Raw genomic sequence first — 21,196 nt, 5'->3', positions numbered from 1 at the left:
TCGGAATTATTTGCGTAGATTCGGTATACAGAGCCGGACTCCCGCTTCTAAGCCATTTATCAATAATGTCAATAGAAGAAAACGGTTAAACTTTGCAAAAAGATATCTAAACAAGGATTTTCGTTATTGGAAACGAATAATTTTTTCAGACAAGTGCAAAATTAATCTAAAGTTGTCGGACGGACGGGTTCGTATATGGCGAGAAAAAAATACGAGGCTATATCCAAAAAACATGCTTCCTACATTTAAGCATGGAGGTGGCTCGTTGATGATTTGGGGATGTTTTGCAGCTTCTGGTGTTGGAAACTTGCATTTTATTGATGGAATAATGAACGCGAAGCAATATGTGCAAATTCTTAAAACTAATTTACATCAGAGTGCACAAAATTTAGGAATTCGTAGGAAGTATATATTTCAACAGGACAATGATCCGAAGCATACGGAACTTCACACGCGGCTTTGGCTACTCTACAATTGTCGAAAGTGTTTAAACACGCCTCCACAGAGTCCTGACGTTAACCCAATAGACAATTTATGGTCTATTTTCAAGAAGAATCTAAAAAATTACAGTATTAAGAATAAAGAAGACCTGAAAACTGCCTTGCAGACCGAATGGCAAAATATTTCACCGAACTTAACCCAAAAATTAGTTCAATCAATGCCAAATAGGCTTAGAGCAATAATAAAACAAAAAGGATTTCCCACGAAGTACTAACACTATATTTCTAGCACATTTTTTGAAGTCTGTAGGTGTACGAATACGAATTTTGTTTTGAGTTTTATATGAATTACTGTTTTTATTATTAAGTTTAAAATATATTTTATACTTGTTATTATGTACATGAATTAACCTCTTCATTTGCTATAATAATATACAATTTATTTATCTCTTAATGTTATATTTGACTTAAAAATAACAAATAATAGGTAAAAAAATGGGTGTACGAATACGAATTTTGCATACTGTACCTACGCCGGTGGGGCTGTGCAAAAACCAATGCAAACATTCAGGAGGAACCGCAATTCAACGGGGCAATGAGGTCGAGAGGCTGATGCTCAACGAGCTCGCCTGATAGGTAGATCGTCAATGTGGTAGTATTTGGGACAACGAAGTTGGAGATGAATTATATCGGTAGACCTAAGAATATCTACCTATCTAGGGAGGAGTCGCAAAACGTAATTTAAAGCGCAAATGGGGGAAGTATTGGGTATGGATATATTCCAGAATGATTACTTTCGACCCTGCCATAGTAAATGTAAAAAAACTTTAATTAAAAGATTCTATTAAAACTTTCAATTTATTTGAAAGCGGTAACAAATAGTCATGTTGATATTGTTATGAAATTATTTAAAAACAACACAAAAGGCTTTTAGTTTTTGAGAGGTGACTCTATGGTGAAATACATTATTTGCGTTAGGAAACCTGATAGTTTCAGTGGAATACCACATCTTTAAAGTGTTAAACGTTCAGCTTGAAATCCTTTGCAGTGTGTCCAGCAGCAAGAACAATCTCCTCGATGGTCGTTGGGGCTCCTATGAATTAAAGTGAATTAAAAGAAAGCTACAGATGACGAATGTTTTACTTACCGAGCTCATACCACTCATTGATGCCAGCGTCTTTTCTAGCCGAATTCAATGCATGCCTCAAAGCGAAGACGGAAGAGATTGACATGCAAATTCCCATTTCACCCGTTGCTAAAAACATGTATTTTTACTTGGCAAATTTATCAGAAATATTTTTAAATGGATGTTACTTACTCTTCGAACGTAGAAATCCATGAGGATTAGGCCTGTCTTGGATAAGCTTTATACGGAAATCAATTGGAATGTCCTTCGCACCAGGTACCTTATATTCCCAAGTATTGAATGTCATCAGCTCACCTGTTTGGCGGTCGTACACTAGCTTCTCTGTTAACCAATAACCCAAACCTTGAACAAAGCCACCTTCAATTTGTCCAACGTCGATGAGTTGGCTCAGGCTTTCGCCAGTGTCCTCCCATATATCAGCACGTGTTATTTGCCATTTTCCGGTTAGAATATCGACCTCCATTTCAGTGCAGGCCAATCCCCACACATTATATTCCCCTAGATCTCCCAGTTTGTGAATTTGTCTCGAAAAGAGGTTGATATTCTCTTCGTGGCATTTTTGTACTATCTCTAACCAGGTGGGGCTGTCTAACTTGTCACGAACCGGTTTCATGCGAGAAAGCAGTTGATTGCATGCTTTCCGAACAGCCTGTGTAAAGTTAATTTGTTGTTACTTATGAAATAATAAAATTAACCAAAGACTAGAAGTATGTATCTATATATGTGTGTATGATAGTTTAATATAATATAACCCAGCAGTGGCTTCCTAAGACAAAAGCCATAATTTAAGGAGAATTCTAATACCCAGATGTGATGATGTCGGTATTGACTTTGGAGAATTCAGCTTTAGGAATTTATGTGGAGTAGATGAGAAAGAAACCGAGTTTATGGGAACCTTACCAGCTCTGCGAATTCATAAAATGTCATAAGTACACATGATTGAAGGACTTTGAGCCAATTCAGGGGCATCCCCATCAAAAACAAAGTTTCCTCAATTACACTCGGGAGCAAAAAATCGCACATGCATGTCTCCAACAGCTACTTCTGGTTTTACTGAAGTGTTAATGTTATGTAAAACTATTCATCTAAACTAAGCGGTCATTTCAATGTGTAGAGAGAGGATATTATTGGAAATAACATCCAACCAGCATAAATAACATCTACAGTTGAAAAAACAAATAAAAAGTAAACTGTAAATTAAATTTAGTTAATAAATTTTTGGCGAATTCTTGCAGAATCGGCTGCCATTCTTCTTTAATGGCTTGTTCCAACTCCTACAGGTTCGTTGAAGTGGCATCTCAACCAAGTGTTCTTTTTAAGGTTTTGTATGAAACAAATATGAAAATCGGTTCAATGACTCTCTGTTTGTCACACCCAATTTACTTAGAAACGTAATTGTCATGAAATTTGGTAAGAATGTGTGGTCGTTGAATACCTTTACATGTAGCAAGTGGCGGAATTTTCAGTTGAGTTTAAGGGAGAAGGGCTCCCCATATATGCGAAGGGGGGAGCAAATTTCGTTTCAGAGAATATGGCCCCCCACAGTGATATATCAATGAAAGGGATCAATTAGTACTTTTTGAAACTGGTCCTATTTTTGAAATCGAGCGCCAAAAAGGGAAACACGTTTCGTTCTCAGAACTTATCTATCCAAACAAAATTTGAAATGGTGCATCTGTACGAAATCAATGTCCCAAAGTTAATACTTTGTTTGAGCAGATATTGGAATGGGATGCTATTATTAAATAGCATTTTACTTTATATTAGAAATTGACCCGAAACCCCCCTCAAGTTCACCATAGAAATACACAATTGATGTCATTATTAGCGATCATACAAAGCATAATTTTGGAAAGTTTGAAGGAAACCCAATTATCATTAAGAAAGTTACGGAAGGGGATTTTTTTTCATACGAATTTATTGCACTCACTATTGCAGATATGTATGACGTGATCATCATATAAAGGCGGCTCGCTTGAACGGTGGGAGGCATATGAACATCTGACTTTTACCTTTTTTAGCTTTTCTGGTTTTAGTTATTTGTATATCAGTGTCGATTACTCGATGTAGATACACATATGCCTATGTATATGCTAATGGAATTGCGATTATTGACCAATTTGAATAGGTATCTGTATATGTACGTTAGAACCAGCTGCAATTTGCGCGGTATTAGATATATTCAAATATGTGCAATCAATTTACAAAGATGCGTGGATATACATATAAATATGTATGTTTAATTTATGGCTTCAATATACATATGTGCATATTTTGCTGCTTTGATATATATGAAGGACTATTTTAAATTTTAAGCTATGTACGAATGGAAAAACGGGCATAAGAAGTTCCTCAAACAAGATGAACACAAAACCTTTATATCCGGAACGTCGAGCTTCTCGTATTCTGCCTTTTTAGGGTTTTGTGTGAAACAATACCTTATCAAAATCGATTCAATGTCTGTCTGTCCGTCCGTTCGTTTGTCCATCTCTCCCTCTGTCCGTCTAACTTGGGGAAATCCATCATGGATATGCATCAGCAATCTAGGACACGCACGCCGGACTCTTACCGACTAAAACCTCCCGTATCTTCTCCACACTCTTCCGGCGGGATCACCGTTCTGGTATTGCTTTGCGGACTGTTCAGTTCTTAGCTGTTCACTCTAACCGAGCTGCTACCGCTTTGTGTGGCGTTAATTGAAGTAGCTTCCCTTCTATGTCTCCGATGCGCTTCTGCTGCTTTTAGCTGCTGATGGAACCGTTTCACCATTGCAACTACTGTATTTGATTGCACCATATACCTTTTCAGATTTACCATCGTTAAACGGGTATTTAGCTTTGTTTCAAGCTTTCTCCTTGAGCCTTTAAATCTTTGGCTGGCGAAGAACACGTTTTCTGCATTTTCGGCTGCACCTTCACACCCAGGACAATCAGGTGATTCATCTGGACCGAGCCTAAAGAGGTAATTCCTGTATCCACCAAGTCCGGATAAGAACTGAGTCAGATCGTAACTCGTCCCACCGTGGTTCCTCATAGTCCACATACTTAAGTCAGGAATAAGCTTGTGTGTCCACCGGCCATTCTCCGCCTGTTCCCATGCTGTTTGCCATGCAGCCAATGACCGCATACGCTCACTTTGCTCGTTTAGGCTCGCTTTCTGATTCTCGTACAGATGACTTGCCTCATAGATTAGAATATCTACCGGGATTATCCCCGCAATCACGCATATCTCTTCATAAGATTTTGTTCGACAGGCGCAATATGGTCGGAGAGTGTTTAATCGATATGAAGCTTGAAGCTGTCAGCGATCTTTTTCGATTTTTATCGTCGACACGTACACTGGTGCCGCGTGTAAAAGTACAGACCTGACGACTCGCGATAAGAGTAATCGTTGACTCTGCTTTGGGCCGCCTACATTTGGAAGCATCCTTGCCAGTGTTGAGCTGATAGTCACCGCTTTCTGCCCAGTAAGCTTTAAATGGGGTTTTTAGTCACCAATGCGCAGTATTTCCCTTCGTCCTAGGCTTTTCTGGCTGGCTCAAAAACCAATTTGGTAGCATCAACCACTGACCGAGCCTTCCGGAAGCCAAACTGTTTATTCAATTTATGGATATTGGATATAGACGGTTATAGATTACCCGCTCGAGAACCTTGCCTGTTGTACTCACAAGACAGATAGGTCTATAGGATGTTGATTCACCTATTGGTTTACCTATCTTCGGGATCAATACTTTTGTATTTTCCACTCTCCGGGCTCTTTTAGGCATTCTGAGAACACCCGTGTGAATATGATTGGTGCCATTCTCATTTCTAGTTTCAGCACCGTTTCGGTATCCTGGACCCTTTTCACCGCGTCCAAAACTTCGTCTGTGGTTACTGGAGGTATGTCTTCGACGCTCATTGGTATCATTGGGAAGATTGTTTCCGGATGTTGGGGGAACAATGTCGAAACTGTCTCCCACAATAATCTAGGGTACATAATAGGAGGGGACGTTTTATTGCCGACATAACGGACCTGTACGCTCCTCCCCATGGATCTGGTCTGCTTCATCACAGAGTCGCTTGAAGCAATAATTTTTACATTTCGTGGTGGCCCACTGCAACTTTTGGCGTGCCTGCTTATATTTGAGGTACCGTTGTTGATACTCTGGCATGTTTCTTCTGCGTTGACTCCGCTTTCTGGCCTTCAAGCATTTCGTACGATACTTCGCAATTTCAGCGTTCCACCAGTAGTTAGGGTTTCACTTCCGAGAGTGTGCACGTCTTAGCATGGAAGCGTCACATGCTCGGTAAATCTGTTGAGGCAGCTGCGATACTTTTTCTATGACCGTTCCAGTAAATTCGGTGTTTCATTGCAATACCTCCAGAAATGCCAGCAATAATTTTGTCGTTGCGATCTTTAACGTCTCTCGCCAGTCAATCTATCATGTTGCAATACTCTAGTGTTGTCATACTTGGGGCGGCATAACAGCTGTATATGTAGAGGTCATCAAAAAATCGTCTTCGCGGTGCTTCATTGCTTGCTGTAAGGTTCGATTACCGCAAGCCCACACCGCAACCTTTCCAGTTATGTCTTTTTCCCAGACGCCGTGATGCAGGCTCTTATATTGTTCGCAGGCAATAGCAACATCGATTTCCTCTTCATACACTTTCTGTGCTAGCAGGTCCTGAGCGGCTGGGCAGTAATTTAGATTCAGCTGGATGACTCTCATTTACGTAGGGTACTTAAAGCTATCCTGTAGGATGGGCACCTGGTGCTACCCGTTATGTGGTTACAATCGCGACTTTTGGTTTTCCTGTATAGAAGGGAGTGAGGGTTTTCACTGCAGTCCTTCGCCAAATAATTTTCCTCCCCACATCATCGACACAGTTTAGATCTATCAATGGTGCTAGTGCAATCCAACGCCATATGTCCGAATCCGAGGCAGACGGGTAAAGTAACGACGAGGAATTTGTTATCGTGACTGAATGCCGGATACCAGTCGACTCAGCTATAGTTGAGTACTTGAGTCAAATCAGGGTAATAATCTCGAGCGATCGCAATGGTGACCACATTGCCTTCTAGAGTGTACTGTAGTGCACCGTTACGGTCTTGAATGAAGTGCTCTAACACAATTCAAGGGTCTGGTCCAATATGGATTGTTGCGCCAACGACTTTTATTACTATTATTATGAAAAAACAACGAAAATCTCTAGGAATTTATAACATTCCTCCCCACACGGGACGGCAATCTCAAAGTTTTTATAGAAACGTTCGAAAAATGCAGGCAGACACCCCAGGGATACAAAAATAATACTAGTAGGCAGCGAGATATTTGACTCGCGAAGGCATATTATTTTAAAAAGGAAAACTGTCTAAATCACGATAATGTATAATAGTTGTAGTTTTTTAGGTAAATTTTTTTCTACCCTATGCGAATCTTACGAGTTTAGTACCATTATCATTCGTTATGTCATGCAGACTAAGACAATTTTTTTTTACTTTAGTACTAAATTTAAATGATGCCATCTTCTCATCATTCAAGAGCTGTGCACGCGGCACGTAACGTTGATTAATATTTCGTCATTTCCTTAATGCTTTTTACCTTTAAAAAGGGATAGACGATCAGCGATTGCATTATAGCACATTAGGCAAAATATAATCCGAACCCATTAAAAAGGCCAAGAAATATAAATGCAATTAACAAGGAACTGAGGATACAAATTTGAAAGCAATTTAATCTCAATTAGCTGACTCTGGTGGCCAACAAATTATTTTTACTTATATTTTTAAACAGGCTGGCAGGCTGACGGTCCGTTGAAGATAAAACGGTTACCCCAAACTCATACAGCGGAGTATATTTATCATTATTAATTGATTAAGAGATTATGAATTGGTATTTTAAAATACTTACAAAACAAACTGTTTCGCTTGTTACGCTGGCGCCAGTACATATACTGTTGGCACCATCAAATGTATTAGAAGCTTTCACCGCAACCATATCCAGAGGAATACCAAGCGTGTAAGCAGCAACTTGAGCAGCTTTCGTATTGATTCCTTGTCCTATTTCAACTCCACCGTGACTAATTAGAACGGTACCATCATAATGGTATATGGCCACAGCAGCCGATATTTGACCAAAATATATAATTGGAAACCGCATAAGTGATACTCCGATTCCCCGTTTCCTCCAACGATTCTCTTTATTGAAAGCATTTATGTCGTTGCGTCGTTGACGGTATTCTGTCTGTTTGATGAAATCTGGTAGCAATTTTTTCATGTAACTGTCGTCTGGAATATTATTGTAACGAACGTCCATTGGATCCATGCTAATCTCCCATGCAATATGCTCCATAACGTTCTCTGTCATAGAAATACCTTCAAGAGTTCCTGGGGCACGGAACCAAGAGTTCGACGGTGCATCCGTAATAACATTATTTCCTTTGATCTGCCAAGAACTAGTTTTATTGTAACAATTTGGTATAGCTGGAATGGTAAAATCATCGATGGGGCTTTCGTTGATTGAAAAGCCCATGTCCTCGTAAAAGTTTAGCGTGTAAGATTGTATTCTTCCTTGCTCATCGACAGTCACCGTATAATCAGCAATACAAGCAAATCTTTTTCCAGATATCCTCATGTTGTTTTCTATGGTCTGCACAAATCGCACTGGGCGGTTTGATAACCAGCTCGCCAAAGCACAACCGACAGCAACATGGTTACAGCGCGAGATCCTACTGCCGAAACTGCCTCCAGTTCGCCGAACTTCGATTTCTATCCGGTTGTCCGGAAGATTTAACGCGTTAGTGATGCTTGTTTGTACCAGATCCATGTATTGAGTCGATGAATACAAAAATAGCCCACCTTCGCGGGGAATACAAACTGTTGTATTAGATTCGATTGAAAGGTGAAACTGTAGCCCCAGTTCGAAGTGACCTCGAATCCGCTTCGTTTTGCTGAATCTTTTTTCATTTGAAAGCTCTTCTTCCAAATCAACAAAGTCATCATCACTATCTTCGTAGTAACTTATATCTTCGATTCTAATAGCATCTTTTAGAGTTGGCCTTAACGATCGCCTATTTTCATTATGCTCGTACAAAATGTTCACTTTGCTTGCTGCAGCTATTGCAGCAGTGATTGATTCCGCCAATATAATTCCAACAGGTTCCGAATGATAATTAACTACATTTTCGCAAAATAACTCTTCATTCTCAATAATACCGAACAATCCGATTGCAACATACGAATTCGTCCCAGGTATATCTTTCGCCGAATAAAAAGCAACCACCCCTTCCATTGCAAGTGCTTCGGAAGCATCAATGCTTGCAATTGTAGCTTGAACTTGAGTTGCTGGGACAAAAGCAGCCCAGACTTCATCTGGCATGTGGGGAAGGTCGTTCGAGTAGTTTGCTTCGCCAGAACATTGCCAAAGCGCTTCTAGCTTTCGGACCGGCTTGTTTACAGGCCACAATTCCTTTTTGGTATCGAAATATTGTGTTCCGCTCGAGAGAGGACGTTTTGGAAAATATCCGCCACTTCGGTAAAACCGCTTTATGAAATCCGGGGGTGCATTCTTCAAGACAAATTTATAGAAAAGACCCAGCGCCAACTTCTTACGGTATTCTGGGGATGGCGCTGGAAGTACCCAATCTAGTTGAAGCTCGGTATCTAAGATATTGAGCGCTTGTTCGAAAGTTTTGGGATCAAACAGGTTTCGACCCTTGAAGAAGTCTACCGTAGCAATGGATTCGTTAAATCGGCTATTAATACCTCCGAACACAATTTTCGATGATCGAATTTTTCCTCCAGAGACACTAAAAAGGAATCCGGCATTTAAAAACGCATGTGCATGTTGAGCGCGCGGTAAAATCTGAAAGAGAGAAGAAACAGTTTTTAATAATACAGAACACTGGAGGAGTGAACAATAGTATCCAAAGTCAACGGAATGCTTTATTTATTAAGGCTTTGCATAACACAGAACATTATTGAAATCGGTTTACTGTCGGTCCGTGTGTCCCATTCACTCTCTTTTCGGCAACGGCTACACCTGTCGGGTTTAAATTTGGTGGACATACATATGAAATTCATTATTGCAATATCTATTGTCTAGTTTAAGGGTCCCCATACAAGCGAAGTGGAGATGGAAAATTTCTCCGAATATACCCGGAAAGTGTGAGATTCTCCAAGGTAGAAGCTCATTGGTGTAACCTAGCAAGAAGGTGCTGAAGCGAAGCGAGCGCAATACTAACCACATTGCCTCCTACAGGGTGCTGCAATCCTGTAGTGTACCGTTACAGTCTTGAATGAATTGCTCTAACACACTTCAAGGCCCTGATGCAATTGGATTGTTGTGCTAACGATTATTATTATTTCTTACTCAGGTCAGTCAACATTGACTATAAATACAATTGGATCAAATACAACTTCGGAATGTGTGTTTTCTTTGTACCAAATTGTTCATTTTGATAGTTGAGTAATCTGTTTCTTGGGGTAAGCAGTGAATTGTAGGGAAGAGTGATGCACAATGTAGCTCCACAGGCAAAACACTTAGGTCTCTAAGAGTCGTAGGATAGTCGTACCCTGTACGACGCGACTGTACAATAAACAAAACGGTACAAAACTAGGCCTCCGGTGCGAAAAATACCGTCTGGGGTACAGTAAATTCATGATGAATTTGAGGGGGCTTTCCCATAAATTTTAAAAGTTTGAACAGGATATACAAAGACGGGTCTTCATGATTTCAGATTTCTCGGGTGGTTAGCTTCCGCGATTCAGCAAGTGTACTTTTTAGCGCGCACTATCCTACTTTACAACCGATCCGAAATCTTGGGCCTGCTTCGAAAAGTGCTATTCGAGACCTTTTTTTTGATATCGCATATGGTAATTCCTTAAGGACGCGGTACAACTTCCAACAGAATAATAATGGTTATATTTGGGGCAAGAGAAATTTACATTCCCTCTTCTGTTCTATAGAGATAAGTCGGGATACCGGAAATTGGGCTCTTCGGGTATAAAGGTTGGGCTTCAGTTGTATTTGAGGGACTCTCTATGCACGTTTTTCCATTCGTACATAGCTAAAACTGCAAATATTCCTTCATTAACATATACATTCCTTCATACAGATATACATATGAACATACATATCCATGACATAAATATTGTGCTTCTTCTTCTCTTTCTTCAGCCTTTGTCCCGTTCAAAAGCGGGGTCGGCTCGTCGTGATCGGTTTCGCCATTTGGCTCTATCGAATGCCTGATCTGGGTGCAATCTCGAAGCTTTCAAATCCCCATCTAGCGTATCAAGCCGCCGTTGTTTAGGTCTGCCTTTTGGTCGTTTACCATCGACTTCGATTTTGAGACCGATCTTGGCAAGTGAATTCTCGTTTGCACGAATTGCGTGACCATACCATCGAAGATGCCTCTCTCGCAACTTTTCCACGATCGGTGCAACCCCATAACGATCGCAGATATCCTCATTTCGGATGTGATCTAAACGTGTGACGCCACCAGTCCAACATAGCATCTTCGTCTCCATTACCGCAAGACGCCGTTCATTATCTTTTATAGTCGGCCGACACTCAGAACCATAGGGAGCGACTGGACGGACGACATTGCGGTAGATTTGAGACGTTCGTTGATACGTCGATCACAAAGAACACCAGTTGTGGAACGCCACTTCATCCAGGTTGAGTTAATGCGTGAAGCAATTTCATAACGTAGTTCTCCATTCGCTGATAGCGTTGACCCGAGGTATTTAAATCGCTCAGTTCTGGGCAGATCATTGCCGCTGACAGTGATTGTGCCTGTTTCATGGGGATCGGTCGTCAAAAATTCAGTTTTGCTTAAATTCAATCTGAGACCGTGTTGCATGAGGCGGTCATTCCATTTTTGAACAAGTTGCTCGAGATCATTTTTGCTATCAGATGCTAGGAAAACAGCATCTGCATAAAGCAGTGTGTTGGCCGCTGAACGTTGGATATCCCGTGTGACGATGTCCATAACAAGAACAAAGGGGAGTGGTGAGAGGGCCCTTCCTTGATGAACACCAGCAGAACTTTACTTTTCGGATCGTGGTAGAGCAATTGAACCCAGCAATGAGTTCGTGTGGTGCACGGTCAAACGCTTTCTCTAGATCCAGAAAGGCAATGTAAAGAAGGCGATGCTTCTCTCGGTGTTTCTCCATGAGTAACCGCGCAGTGTGTATTGCGTCAGTAGTTCCGCAGTTCTTGACAAATCCAGCTTGATTAACGGTTATTTCAACGATTTCGCAAATACGGTTGTCAAGAATGCATTCAAAAATCTTCGGATCGGACGGTAATTTGAACATTCTGCTGGACTACCTTTGTTTTTCCATATTGAAACAGTGGTACTTTCTTGCCAGTCAGATGGTGTTCTTCCTTCCTTCCTTTAACCCGGTTAAAGAATTTACTGAGCCACAGTGTTGGGTCCCAGCTAAGAGCTTAGATGCGATGTCGTCAGGTCCTGTTGCTTTCCCCCATTTCATTTGTTTTATTGCCTCGTCGACTTCAGTTCCGCTGACTGGTGGAACTACTCCAAATGTCGGCAATGATTGTGGAAGTGGAGGATGAACAAATTCTTCAGTTGAAATCTGCTCGAAGTATTCTCGCCATCTGCCCGTTGCGACTCGACGGTTGGTAAGCAAAGTACCGTTCTTGTCATTAACGCAACTGAAGTGTTCGATATCCTGTGTGCATTCATTCCGGGTTTTAGCAAGTCGATACAGATCTCTCTCGCCATCCCGAGTGTCCAGTTTATCGTAAAGAAATGGTTCGCTCAGGTGACAGCGACCGCTTACTTTGCTTCCCGGTTGGCATTCTTAAAAATTTGTCAATTAGCAGGCGTTTTATCGTCGAGAAATTTGTGGTAGAGGCGTTTCTTCTCACGGACCTTCATTTCAACATCATCATTCCAAAGCCAAGTATCTCGGTTGATGTACCGCTTACCCGGCTTGGTGACCCCGAGGGTTGCAGAGGCCGCTTTGTGGATTGTGTCTTTCATTTGGTTCCACGATTTTTCCACATTCGTAATGGTCGGCAATCGTATGAGTGAGACCGTTTCTTCTTACTTCTCATCAAATCGCCAACATTTAATGCGCGGCGGGCCAGTGCGTTCCTCACGCTGTTTTATCGGTGGCTTAATTCGCAGGACGGCAATCAGCGGCCGATGTTGAGGTGCGATGGTCTCATAGGGAACGACTTTGCAATCAGTGACAGTGGTAAAATGTTGGCGTCTGTTGAGAATATAGTCGATTTGCGTTTCACTGTTCCCACTATAAAATGTAGGAAGGTGAGACAATCGTTTGATGAGCCATGTAATCATAAGTACAAGGTCATGGGTGTCCGCAAAATGCAAAATGCAAAATGCGCTCGCCACCCTCATTGCGCGCTCCGAACCCCTTCCCCCAATGGCACCTGTTACCGTCTGCCTTTTCACCCACTTGACCATTAAGGTCGCCGGCAATGATTATATAATCGTCAGCAGGCACGTGACAAGTCTTTTCATCGAGAAGTTACCAGAAGCCATTTTCCTCGGCATCAGGTCGACCTGTCTGTGGTGCATACGCGGTGAAGAAGTGAATAGTGCGATATAATGGTGAGCTTCATCAGCCGATCATCAAATCGTTCGACTTCTTTAATGGCATCACGGAGACCCTCTGAGATGGCAATGCCAACACCATATTGAGTGTGTGGATTACCAAAATAGAGAAGTTTTACCGCGTTCGCGTTCAATGTCGCAGCTTTTGGTACCAGACCAACGGGTTTCTTGCAGAGCGCAGATATCAATGCGCCTTTTCCCCTGTACAAGGCAATTTGGCAATAACATGGCTCATCTTCAGTTGATGACTCCGTAGTCCCTATAATGGTTAAATTAATTAGTGATACCACCACCACCACCTGATTGTGGATCAAATCCGACTCAACAGGTTGCAGTAGCCCGGTCACTTAATTCATACAGATGAGGATGATCCAGCCCGAAAAGTCTATAAGGGCAATATTTATGGTAGAAAAAGAAGACGAGATAGATTTTGACTCAGATGGAATAATGGCGTAGGGCAAGACCCCAGATAGCCTTTAGGGATCTCAAAAAGTAAAAAGTTGACATAAAACTTGATAGTAAAATATTAAAAAAAATCTGAATTGAAAATGGAAAAGTTTGCATTTGAAATGGAAAATTCTGAAATCGATTTGGAAAATCTGTTAGTTAGTTAGTTTGGAAAGTTATGAAATTTAAGCAGGCAGGGAGATCGTCTACTGCTGTATACTAATGTGTACATAATAAATATACGTAGATATCTATCTAAATTGATAGGACGCATCTGATTATTTCCACTTTACTCCATGCGCCAAAGCATACAAATGGACATATATAAGTACAAAAGCTGAATACCACTGGTACTAGCGTAGATATATATTCTTCTTGATGGAGCACTACACGGGAAAAATTGTGTGGCTGGTCTGTTCCAATCGCAGTGTGGGGGCGATCTCATCAGACCCTGCCTCGCGCCTCTACCTCGCAGAATAGCGTGATCGAAATCGACTACAAGTGGCATTTTGCTTTTTTTTTTAAATCTAAACCCGACAAGGGTATAAATTATACTATTCGAAATCGCCAGCTAGTCTGGTTTCATATCCCAAGCAAGAAATTCTGAATTGGTTGGAAAAATTCTGAATCGGACCTTCATATTCATCCGGTCGCCTGACGGGTAGGGTTGAAATTTCGAACTCTACCTACATGTAGGTTTTTCTTTCCGTAGATAGGTAAAAAATGAAAATATTGGATCATCTTACACCAAATTTTCAGATATATGTATATAAATATTATGCTGATCTTAAACATCCTATTAACGCATACTGATGTGTACATGTGTGTATATGCACATACCTATTTAAACTGATCTCAGGCATCCAAATTTTCCCCCTTTACTCCATACGGCGAATATATGCATAGATAAGTACGTAAGTTGAATACCGCCGGTATCATAGCAACGTAAATATACAAAATTCAATTGAACGCCGCGAATTTCGCAATTTGTCTTGCTAGGAGCCCAGTCCTCCGAGGAGAGCATGAGGACTGGCAAGATCATTTTCTTGCACTGTAAGAGCTTTGACCCTATGGTGAGGCTTTTCGAGTAGAACAGTTTTTGTAAGCTGAACAAACAACCATATAACTAAATGAAAAGTTGGCAAATGGTCAATGGTATTTTCAAGTAAGTTGTAAGGTACTGCCCTGCATCTAACTAAGCTATCCGGACATTACGAGGGAAAATTAAGCGGGATTACGTGCAAGGCAATACATTTCGTCCAAACACCCGGTCAATAAAGTTTAATATTTTTGCTGACTACTGCACGATTTCTTTGTGCCTTCATGCCACTAACAACTACTTGAGGCGAAGTCCTGCAATTTATCTGCCGACGACTGCATCATCATTGTGGCAAGCATGTTGTCAATCAATCACAACCTCTTACTTGTCTCACATGGCTGATAAAATGGTTGTTTCACCTGCCTGCACGCAATACTGGAAGTAGTGAGACACAAATCATCCATATCCTCATTACTTATAGCAAAAAGCCGCGATCACTCTTACCCAGTTAGCCAAGACCGAGAGCGACTAACCTAATGATACAGCAGGCCCGCATCACAACGATGATGCGTTTTAACGCAAAATGTGTGCCACCATACGAAAATTTATTGCAGGTAAATGCATATTCAAGACAGTACAAATTGATAACATAACCGATTAGGCCGTGTTACCGGATAGGACTCTTCGGACTATAGTGCAGGCCCTTGGGTAGAGACTTTTCCGTCCTTTATGCAAATTTCGCCGGACTTAACCTCTCACTGAAATCATAACCGGGACTACCTAGATCTTTTGTAGTCTCCATCACCGTAGACAGCAGTTTCGGATTTTTTCTTGCTGTTCTTCAAAAGAATTCAGCAGTAGAACTAGATCAAGTCTATTATGACCAATACTATGGTCGGTGGCAATAGTGTGGTCCCACAGCAGTTTGATCCCTTCACTCTTCAAGATCCTTTGCTGACTATACGCTCCGCATCCTGCAAACAAATACTTTGTGCTGAATTGTCCCCTCTTCACAGCTCCGTCAACTACAACTGGAGTTGTTAATTAAAGAATTATTGAGAATATACCCTATCTATCATATTATTTGCTGAGAGCGAAGTATCCTAAATTGAAATAATAACTCGTAAACCAGTTCACCGTTAGTCAAATATTTGTTAAAGGCGTCGATGTCAATGTCAAACATATATTTGTTACGTGTCCTCCAGTCGTCGATTTTCAGTTGGACGGAAGGTACATTCGACGTGGGATCACATTCGCTGCGACAATTTATTACCTGTCCTAATAGTAGCCTGATATTATTGTCTAACCGATTGTTTCTCAAAGAAAAACTCAGAAAAAGAATGCATTTGATTGTAATATAATAGTAATAATTGAATAGTAATCCACAATTTTTCGGTAGCATAGTAGTACAATGACTCTCCGCAGGATGCAGGAATCGACTTTATGATGTGTTTATAACCCATTCCCAGGAATTAGGTCATTTTCAGGACAAAATGTTCTCAACCATTACCTAACGATATCGGAAAGTAATTGAGTTACCCTTTCAAGGAGGTACTTGAGCTCAGTGTCGAGTCATTACTTAACGGACTGACCAAAGGAGCAACTGTAATACTTCACCTCACAGACACTTCATGAAAGCCAAGGACGAAAAGTATAGAAGGGAGATTGGCCACGTCGCGCAGATACAGTTCCGAAGCTCATCACCAAGAGTGCACAGATATGTTGCCGATATCATTGGAAACTACTATCGCAACAATTTGGATTCTGCTCTTACTACATCCGCAGTTATCAAAAGAGCTTCCAGCCAAGGGCAGACAGCATCTTCTTCTTACAAAACTAAAGAGGCTTTCACTTCGAAAAGTCATTCGGGAAAACAACCTTGATCTGGATCAGATAGCAGGCTTCTGGCGAAGTGTAGCCATTCCACTCGTTACAATATAAAAGCAGCATTGCTTGCATAGCTTTTGCGTTTATCCAAGGTACTCCTCCAAATGGCCGCACCTGATATAACTGAAGTTGACGTGAAGGAGCCCTAGAAAAGGCAGGTCGTTAGAAGTTGCCAGAAGTAGACAGGATTTACAACTTGTGCCTAAAGCAGTTTAAGAGCACTCGTGAAATAATGGTAAGTCATTTTAATCTGAAGATTGCCGATCCAAACTTAGTTCCATCATATTTTAACATGGAGATAACCTAACCCATACCCAAGGAACAGGTTGCTTCTTGCTCTTCAAAATGGCCACCAATTATATACTTGTCTTCCCGCCATTGATAAGGTTTTCATTTCAATTCCATTGATGTTCATAAATAGACAATAGACTTCAAGGATTGTGAAAAAGAGTTTGTAATAGATACAGAGCAGTAAAGCCGGCTGCCTGCCGGAAACAAAATATCTCGACAGCTTACACCCGTGGTTACTACAAGTGTTATGCTTGGGCAAAATCGACCCGATTGCCGTTCGTCTCCTGAGAACAGTGATGCAGATTTGGAGCACGAAGCTATCGGTATCCTCACAAACATCAGAAAAGATATCAGTTAGTCGTGGAATAACCCAAGGCAACTTTTTTGGTTTTGTTCGATCTTGAATAGCATATTTGGAGGAAGCACAAACATGTAGGAGCAATCGGAAGATGGCAAACATGACCTTCCACTTAGTACCGCTTTCTGAAAATCTTCAGACGAATTAGCATGTTTCATTTTACGGATGTTTCTGATGGATTCCTTTGCAACTGTGGTGTGATGTTCATACGAGAAAAAATGAAAATATGCAGAGCAGCAAGACATGAATGGCTGACAGAATGGCAAAGGGGAGGGTGGTCTTGGTATGAGTCCCACTCACTGCTGCCTACAGACATGAACAAGTGAAAAACCAGACACTGGACGCTTCCGGTATAAAAGGCATTATGTATTTCTTGTGTAAGCATATTTGCGCTAGTACCTGACCCTTAATGTATGTATATGCATTTAGTATGTTAGGCTACTTATGTTATTAATATTCAATGTTTTGGGTTGCAGTAAATATCTACGGAAGAGACAAGTTATAGTCACTGTAAATTTCTCCATAACGAACGATTTTGAACCAGGGCATATTTTTTATGGTTCTAGGATCAACTTTTGGAGGTTCTAGTCGGATTTTTTCTGTACTTTTCTTAACCTTTCTTAACCTGCTTAAAAGCAGATATCGGTATGACAAGTATTTTGGGGTCTCGACACCGTATAGGAGCAGTTTACGCTTTTTTTCGGTTTCTTCGGTTGGGTAGTTTCTGAGAATGGGTCCGTGACATTAAGTCCCCGCACTCCTCGCCTTTTCGCCAAATGTCAAAATAAAGACCGGCTTCGGCAAGTACTAATCAAGACCCCTCATACGATATCCCTGTATTTCTATATTCGGTGAAGGTAATTGTACACCTCCCCTTTGCTTGTATGTTTTACACAAAACCTTAAAAACGACTCTCGCTTGTGGCAGAGGGATTTGTATCGTGATTTGACGTCGGATACCAGTCGACTCAGTTGTGAATGAGTACCTGAGTCAAATCAGGGTAATAATCTCGGGCGAGTGCAATGCTGACCACATTGTCTCCTACAGTCTATTGTAGTGTACCGTTACGGTCTTGAATGAAGTGCTCTAGCACACTTCAAGGCCCTGATCCAATATGGATTGTTGTGCCAACGATTATTATATTAAAAACGACTGGTCAAAAGAAGCTTCTTGATATATGAATTTTAGAAATTCAGTCGTACCTCAACTACTGTGGTAACTTTGAACTATCATAATTTTCATACTAAGAGCAGGATTTACATGTATCGTTGGTAATATAGTAAATTATTATATTGGGAAGATATCGAAAAGGGATGCATTCTGAGGCCTAGATTTTATATTGGCGCATTAGCCTGAATTTTTTCAGATGTTCGAGTTTGGTACTTTCCAAAAATTAGTCGTGTCTCACTTTAAATTTGTACATTTTGACCCCTCACTCGAGCACTTTGCAGCTGGAAAAGTACTAGTTGAAACTTTTCATTTGATACCCTCAATTAGATAAAAAAATGTACACTTTCCTTTGTATGGAGAGCCTGCCTGTCTGTCACAAGCACTTTTCTAAAAAATGACTACACCGATTCAAATGAAATTCGGTGGACATATGCAAACAATGAAATCGCACGCATCCAGTTGCTAATATTAATATACATAGAGTTTGAAAGGGCGCTCTGTATATTAATATCAGAAACTGGGTGCGTGCGATTTCGTAATTCGCATATGTCCATCAAATTTCATTTGAATCGGTTTAGCCGTTTTGAAAAGTGCTTGTGACAGATAGGCAGACAGACAGTAAACCGATTTTAATAAGGTTTTGTTGCACAAAACTTCAAAAGTGAGGCTCTGAGGGGTAACTTTGTACTTTGCCTAAATATTTGGTGACAAAATCGGCAACAAATTGAGAAAACAGTTTGTGTAAATATTAACTAGACATTGAATCGATTTGACATCATATTGAATGTTTTTTTTTTAAAAATTACTTGGACACCAACTATTTTTAATATAAAGCATTCATATCTTACTTTGTATACTCCGAATAAAGCCAAATTCAAAGATGGAAGAATAATTTTTGTAATGACCCAATGTCGCATATCATGTCTTAAAAATTCCGGCAGAGATACACTTGCTGTTTCGTTCATCGAGCGAGCAATAACGACTCGGGCACGTGCTGTGACAAGCAGCATGAAGATATCCGAAATGAATTCATTGTGTTCATGCTTCATCATTAAGTTTCCAGCGATGGTCCCGATCTAAGTCCATCGAAAAAATAATAAAATTGTAAAATCCTGTTTCGAAATTATTAGAATTACATACATTTCTCACCGACACATGTGCAACCAAATTCAGAACTTTCAACATCTCTAAAAAATGGTTGAAACCACCTGATGGAGAAATATTTCGTAGAATTTCAATCATCTCCGCAATCGTTACATTTGCCCCCAGCTCTAAAGTATTTCCGAAGTTGTGGGTGTGGAGCTCGTAAACGTTATTTATATTGATGAAAGTTTTGATGTTAGGATCTCTCCGGTAAACCCCATGGGCAGTGTTCCCTGCCACCAACATATATGGATCGTTATGATTTTTTTCGAAAATATCAAATATTTCTTCCAGCTTCCGAGGGTGATACCATCTCCGACCATCATTAGCTCTAACATCACTTCCAATCGGGCATCGTAACACTTTTCTAATTTTAGGACATAATTTCAAATCTTCAATATCCTGCTCAGTATCAACAAAACCAAATTCCGCATCTGTTGCAAACGACTTCATTGCATCGAGAATAGGTCGGTACCCTGTACAGCGACAAATATTGCCATCAAATGAATACTCTATATCCCTCGCAGTCATCTTTCCTTTAGACAACTCCAAATTGCCGAACATGTTCATAACAAATCCTGGAGAACAGTAACCGCATTGTGTTCCGTTGAGCTGAGCTAACCGCTTTTGAAGCGGATGATACCCTACGCGTTGATCACCGAGTCCTTCAATCGTTATTATGTCGCAGCCATGACAGACATTGAGGAGGACCAAGCACTGTAGTTCAAGGCGGAATAATATTTGTCATTGTTATGATCAGTACGTTTCTGTGAAAAGTGCTACTATTTTTTTTTGTGGAATAATATTTGGTACGAACCGAATTGACGCCACGACTTAAGTATTCATCTGACACGGGGTGGTGGCTACGCAGAGTAACTGTACAGCACCCACATCCTCCTTCCATGCAATACACCTTTGTCCCGAACAAGTCCAGCATAGGCTGCGGATGAAAGTGTTCAAAGTGATGTCTGCTGGATGATCCTCCGGTCGCACTAACAAATATTATATTTTTGTAATTAGTATTTTCCACTTGCCATGAATCATAATTCTCAAACTTAACGACCGATTTACTTAAAGAAGCCCTTATTAGAGAGAACTCTCAGTTACTTAATATTTGTAGAAGATGTTTATCACCTTTGTAGGGCTTTCCGTTGATGGTGAACTCAAGAAACATCTCGAAGGGTATACAGAAATACTTTTTGAACTATCTTCACCGGACACTACCGAAAAACTGCAACTATAGTTCATTGTGTACAACATATGCATAATTACTTTTATTACTTCACTAATTGCAACAATATCGCCCATTTTCCCTCACTATGAGACCCTAGCACCAACTTTACAAATTGCAGATAATTACGGTCAAACTGAATCGTTTGGAAAGTTTTCTAAATTTCAAGAAAAGAATTTCATTTTATGGACACTTATGGTGGCAATCTTTACACTTCACTGGTAACATGCAGTATCAGCAGGTTAGGTCAGTTTTAAAATGTATATTGCCTGCGGCCAGACCCTATGCTGTACAAATTAAGGCAAACTTGCTTTTCATAGCAACAAATGTCCATCTAATAAGTAATGAATATTTGAAAATTAAGTGCTTTATATACACTGACTTGATCTACATAATTAAATTTTTCCGCGAAATAGATACAGTCGTGTGTACACTATTCTTATCATTTAAGT

General features: G+C 40.5%; 1 pseudogene; it reads right to left on the bottom strand.

Moving 5' to 3' along the window:
• Positions 1-1,048: 1,048 nt before the first annotated feature.
• LOC119658082 lies at positions 1,049-20,687 on the bottom strand (annotated as a pseudogene).
• Between the last annotated feature and the right edge of the window lie 509 nt (positions 20,688-21,196).

Source organism: Hermetia illucens, chromosome 1, assembly GCF_905115235.1.
Source record: "Hermetia illucens chromosome 1, iHerIll2.2.curated.20191125, whole genome shotgun sequence".
In the NCBI taxonomy this organism is placed as follows: Eukaryota; Metazoa; Arthropoda; class Insecta; order Diptera; family Stratiomyidae; genus Hermetia; species Hermetia illucens.
The sequence above is the reverse complement of the archived record's forward strand: the minus strand, read 5'-3'. Positions and strand labels throughout refer to the sequence as shown.